Here is a 5,891-nt window from a genome sequence, read left to right on the forward strand (position 1 = left end):
ACTATGCAATTTCTGCCTTGGAAGCAGTCTACCTAAATAGTGGCAGAAAAGAAGCCACTCTTCTATAGGTTGTGGGTATAAAGATTTTGTTCTAGCTGTAGAAAAAATTAGTTCTAGCATTGAGACCCCTGATGTTACCTTACTTTCTTATATGGTTGGGAAACATTTGTAATGGGTCTGTGAGAGGAATTTGAAAAGATTTGGATAGTAAGAAAATCCCTATAATATTGTAAGCAGAGCTTCATAAGGGATTCTGGTGAGGGTCCAGAAGCACTACATTCTGATAGAAATTGGACAGTAAGAGGCAGGCTCAGGTAGTTTTAGACAGAAATGAGAAGTGTACTGGGAACTGGACTAAAGAGCATGTCATGTTGTACTGTGAAAAATGACTTGTGTTCATTTTTGCCCATGTTATGAGAATTTGCATGGAGCTCAACATAAAAATATGGACTAAAAGAGAAGAAGGTATTGCAAGGAAGGTCAGTTCTCATTCTGTGCCATAGTCCTGCTGATGATTTTCAGGCAGATTTGTAATGAGGATCAGAAGCTAAAATCAGGAATGAAATATGTAAAAACCGTCCAGTGTAAGCCAAGGGGGGTGAGGATGTTAGAAAGATTAGTGCCATTACAAATAAAACACTACAGAAAACATTGATTGGTTAGTATTTTTTTTTTCAGAAATGTGTTCCAATTCCAGAGTACTCATATATCAAGCCACTTTTCTGGTAAGAAATAGTGGAAACCCAGACGATATTTTCCACAGTCTAAAAATATTCACATAAGATTACAATGCTGTAATTATTACTAAATATTTTTAATGTATTTTACTGCAGGATCTAAAGGGTCTCACTACACAGATCGGACTTGTAGTGATCCTCCTGTTTTTAACAATGTCCAGTCTCATTCACTGTTTTACTGTGTCCGGTCTCATTCACCCTACTGGGGCTGGCAAGCAGGCCAGGTTTCAAACCCTGGCCCCTGTGCCTGCCTAAGCAGGTGCTTTAATCCACTGAGCTGTCTGGCCAGCCCTACTAAATAATAAAACAGAAGGAAAAAATAGACTAATTAACCTTCACTTCATTGTGAAAACTTTCCTGGTGTGAGGGAGACAAGAGAGAGGAGAGTTTTTCATGTCAACTTTCACTATCACTAACCGAATCCATTATTTATGAGCTCAATCAAATCTATTTCTTTTCACATGACTTTAACCAGGACACTTTCTTCTATTACTTGCTTTTGCTTCATCTTGAGGATTTTCTGAAAATGTAACATTACATTGTTGTTGAACAAATTCACTGCTCATGTTGCTCCTAACAGTTGGTGGTGTTTTCTACTAAATGTTGTTCTTTCCCACATTTTACTAATCTCTGTAGTCTGATTTGAAGTGAGCAATTCCTGTCTTTTTCCCTTATGCTTTGCAGAGATCACCATAATAAGTTCCTGTTGGGAGATGATCACCCTCAGTCCCACTTTGAGAAAGAACAGTCCTTTTCTCCCATGTGATCATGTGAAGGTTGATGTCACATACTACTAATATTGAAAAACATCGCTTATTTATCAAGTTAAAATTTGTTAGAAAAAAATTGTTAGAATTATCTGTCTCATAGAAAACCCAAAGAAGATTGCTACAGTCCAAGATTCTTACTCTACTTTGCACTAGAATGGGAAAGAGTGTCTTTACAAGTTATGTTTAATCATATAGTGAGGGGGGAGCTAAGTAGCTCAGTGAACTCAATGCCTATTTAGGCAAGCACAAGGACCAGGGTTCAATCCCTGCACCATATGCCATGTTGCCACTGCCCTTGGGTACACTAAGCCAGCCATCAAGACCAGACGTGGTGGTGCACACCTGTAATTCCAGCAGTCATAGTCTCAGAAGTTGGTGCATGAAACTCAAGAGTAAAGACAAAGCACTATAAAAAAGTATAGATGCTATGAATGCCAAAAGTGTGAAATCTTTGCCAAAGAAAGTTCAAATCAGTAAGCAGAGGAACCCTTGGAAAGAAAGCAATGTTTCAACCAGCAAGGACTTACAAGCAGGGCTTCCATATCTCTTTGGAGATCTCATTGACCCACCACATGTCCTGGGTACAGCGCAGGGAGTTATAAGATTTAATATTTGCCCTAGTAGCAGTGGTGATGGTGATGGTGGGGTATTCAGTCTTAACTTTGTTCCAATTCCTTTCTGTGCTTCGAGTCCTGTTTTTGGAAATAGAGATGTTTATACTGAACATCTTCAAAATTTGGACTTCTTTTTGATTTTTTACAGAAACCCAAAGCTAAGAACTTATCTTGATTCTCAGAGACATTGGACTTAAATTTTTAAAGTCTAAAATATTTAATACTTTGCTAATTCTGATTATAGGCTGAATATGTTTTTACATAGTAAGATGGATATGAGCTGTTCAGGAGCCAAAGCACTGTTATTGTTTAGATCTACAGAACTGATTGTAAACATGAAATGTCAGTGTCATACATGTACAATATTTACAGAAGTGAAAAGTGACATTTAAAGAATTAGAATAGAAACTGACTGAAATTAGATGGCAAATGATAGAAGGAGTACAAGGTATGGGACAAATTGAAATGTACAGCCTAGATGTACTAAGGTGTTAAATTTCGAGAATCAGAGAACAGACACACATTATTTTACTGCCTCAGGACCTTATTCTTCCTTTTGAAATATATCAGATATTATTTAAAGGAAAAAATAACAGCTAGGGCCAGGGAGATGGCTCAGTGGAATAACCACTTCTCTGGCAAGTGCAAGGGCCTGAATTCAATCCCTGGTTCTGTGAAAAAAAAATAAAAAACAAAACAGCTAATATGATTTCAGCAGCTTTTTTTCTCCAGATCATTCCTCCATAGCATTTTAATTCAGCCTTGAAACGAGTTGGCTGTAAAACAATCTCCCCTAAATAAGAAATCAAAATAAGCCTTTTCTCTTTTACTTGCAGTTGTCATGTATTTGACCCCAACAATGGTAAAGTGTACCTCATCCAGTGCAGCTCTTGAAAAACTCCAAGGGAAAAGACCATGAAGAAATGAAGGTAAGAATGAAAACACAGAAAGGTGAGGCAAGTGAAGCCCTATCATTTGGTGGAGCAAAGCACCACCTAACAACTTAACAAGTGTGTTTGTTTACATACTTTGCAGGGTGATGCCAGGGGAAACCCCTCTGCCTAACAACCTGATCTGGCTTGCTTCAGGCACTCTGTGTTCTCAGGGCTGGCCTTGCTCTGAAATGTCTCCTAAACTCTAATGTGTGATTGTATCAAAACAGGTGTGACCATTACACTTATTAGCAATAATAATAATCACATGTGCTACTCATGTGATTGATCTTCAGCTTCAGCTGCTTTCCATAAAAATGAATAAGACAGTCAGGTAATTAATGCAAAATGCTATTTTGTGCCAGGTAGCAGGGAAAATGAACTTCACAATAGTGTAAAGTGAAAGGCTTAGTTAGCCATGTTCTCTTCTGTTACATGTGTAGCCAAAATGAGCAAATTATTCATTTTCATCAAATTTTCCAGAATTTTATTTTCCTAGGCCTCTTTCAAATAAAAGTCAGTTTAAAATTATGCAGTCTTTCTAAAAATGCTAATGTTGCTTTGCCAATATGCATTTATTCAATTCATAGAGGGATACTTTTTCTATGCACTATAACTAGCTTTGATTCAGCATGGTTTCCTGTATATTCTTTATATTTTCAACCAACATAACTATCTTCCTCCACCTGACTCTGAGCTGACTATTCACTGATCTGTGACATGTTACAATTGATATTAAAAGTAAGTCTTAAGAGGTCCTCTCTAATGGACGGCTTAGACTTTTCAAGAGTACAAATATCTACGCTTCTTGACAAAGTACATCATTCTCAATGAAAAGTTAAGGGAAATTTTTAAAAATTGTGTCAAATCATTTGTTGATGCTGGAAATATCCAACCCAATCCACAGGCAACCAGAGATAAGAGCAAGCCCTAGAGAATGAGACCCTAGTGCTAGGCAGAGAACTGACTGTAGACATGACATGTCAGTGTCATACATGTACAGTATCTATAGAAGTGAAAAGTGACATTTAAAGAATTAGGATAGAAACTGACTGAAATTAGATGATGAGTGGTAGAAGGAGTACAAGGTAGGCTACAAATTGAAATGTGGAGCCTAGATGTACTAAGGTGTTAAAATTTTGAGAATCAGAGAATAGACACACATTTTACTGCATCAGCACCTTATTCTTCCTTTTGAAATATATCAGATAATATTATTTAAAGGAAAAAACAACAGCTAATAAATGTTCACCCATTTTGTCTGAGTTGATAGTATTACATCAGTTCATGGGACTCTAAGTCCTATTATCTTCATCTGGCCTGGATCCACATTATCATCTAAATATATTAAGATTTCAAGTGGCACACTACCTACAAAGCAGCACTATTCCCATACATACACAGCCACGGTGACTTCATGTGGGGCTGTTTCCCTGTGTGGCTGCATTTTGTCCCTCCACACACTTTGTCATTGCTCCTCTACAATTCAAAGAAGAGAAGGTAAGTTCTGTCATACCTCCTTAGGCTGTGACTTTGTGGCTGTCAGTTGTGTGGCAACGTCCTTCGGCACTATCTTCTCACATCTATTCATATGTGATATGTCAGCATTCCCAAAGGAATTACTGAAAACAAGCACATGTGGTTAAGTTGTAAGCAAATTTTTACCATTATTTTTAGAAATCTGCAGTGTGTGCATCATCATAACATGACAAATCATTTTAATTCCATGGGGTTAAAATACTTGTAATACATTTCACTATGACGTTTCTTTAGTAACATATTTCTAAAAAATGTATCTTCCACAACACCAACACTCTTGTCATATAAAGGATAATTAAGTCTAATTAAAACATTAAGGAAAGATAATAATCTGCTCCCCTAAAATATTACTAGATTAAAATTATAAATCTTAAGTGTGTATATATATGCATACCAACAGTTATATAGCCTTCACTGAGAGAGACTCAGATATGACTGAAATATAGTATCTTTCTAAAATTTAAATGACCTAAAATATAATTGAATTTTAATAAATGATAAAATATATCAACTCAAGGTTCTGTTTTTGTGTATCATTTTAACGATAATCTTGCAGTATTAACATGAGGCTAATTTTCACTAAATTAAGTATTTTTGTTGTGTTTTTTTGTTAATACAGTGTTTGCCTTTACCACTTAGGTAACTAAGGGACTAGACAGATTGGCCCCAATACATTCGTGCAAATGTTTCTCTTAGGAAATCACTGAGGCACAATGTCATCAAAGGGAAGATATGACTTCATGAAGCACCAGACTTTTCAGACAAGAGTTGAGAATTATGAAATCTGGTCCAAGAATCATGTGGGCACACCTTGACTCATTAAACATTTGAACAGATATGTAGCTTCAGGAAAATCAGGGCAACTGTAACATCAATGACAAGCCCTCAGAACTGGAGAGATAGCTTGGCAGTCTAAGCACCTGCCTGGCAAGCACAGGGTACCAGGTTTGATCCCTAGTACTGCCTGCTGTGCAGGGCTTGGAACCCTGGGCGTTGTGGCACACCCTGCAATTCCAGTGCTGGGAGGCTGAGACAGGAGGATCAGTATGAGTCTGAACTGCATCGTGAGACCCTGTACCAAATAAATAAATAAAGGATTTTTTAAAAATTTTTAAAATGACAAGTCCTCAAACATAGAAAAATATCAATAACTCCTCAGCCAACCAGGCTAATTTGTGATCTTAAAACTGGCTGTAGACATATGTAAGTACTTGAAAAGGGCATTTAATGTAAGGTACACAACTCAGTAAAGTTTGACTTTGAAAAATTTTCTTAACATGCAAATAGTTTATTTATTCA

Source organism: Octodon degus, unplaced genomic scaffold (assembly GCF_000260255.1).
Source record: "Octodon degus isolate 3935 unplaced genomic scaffold, OctDeg1.0 scaffold00264, whole genome shotgun sequence".
NCBI lineage: Eukaryota > Metazoa > Chordata > Mammalia > Rodentia > Octodontidae > Octodon > Octodon degus.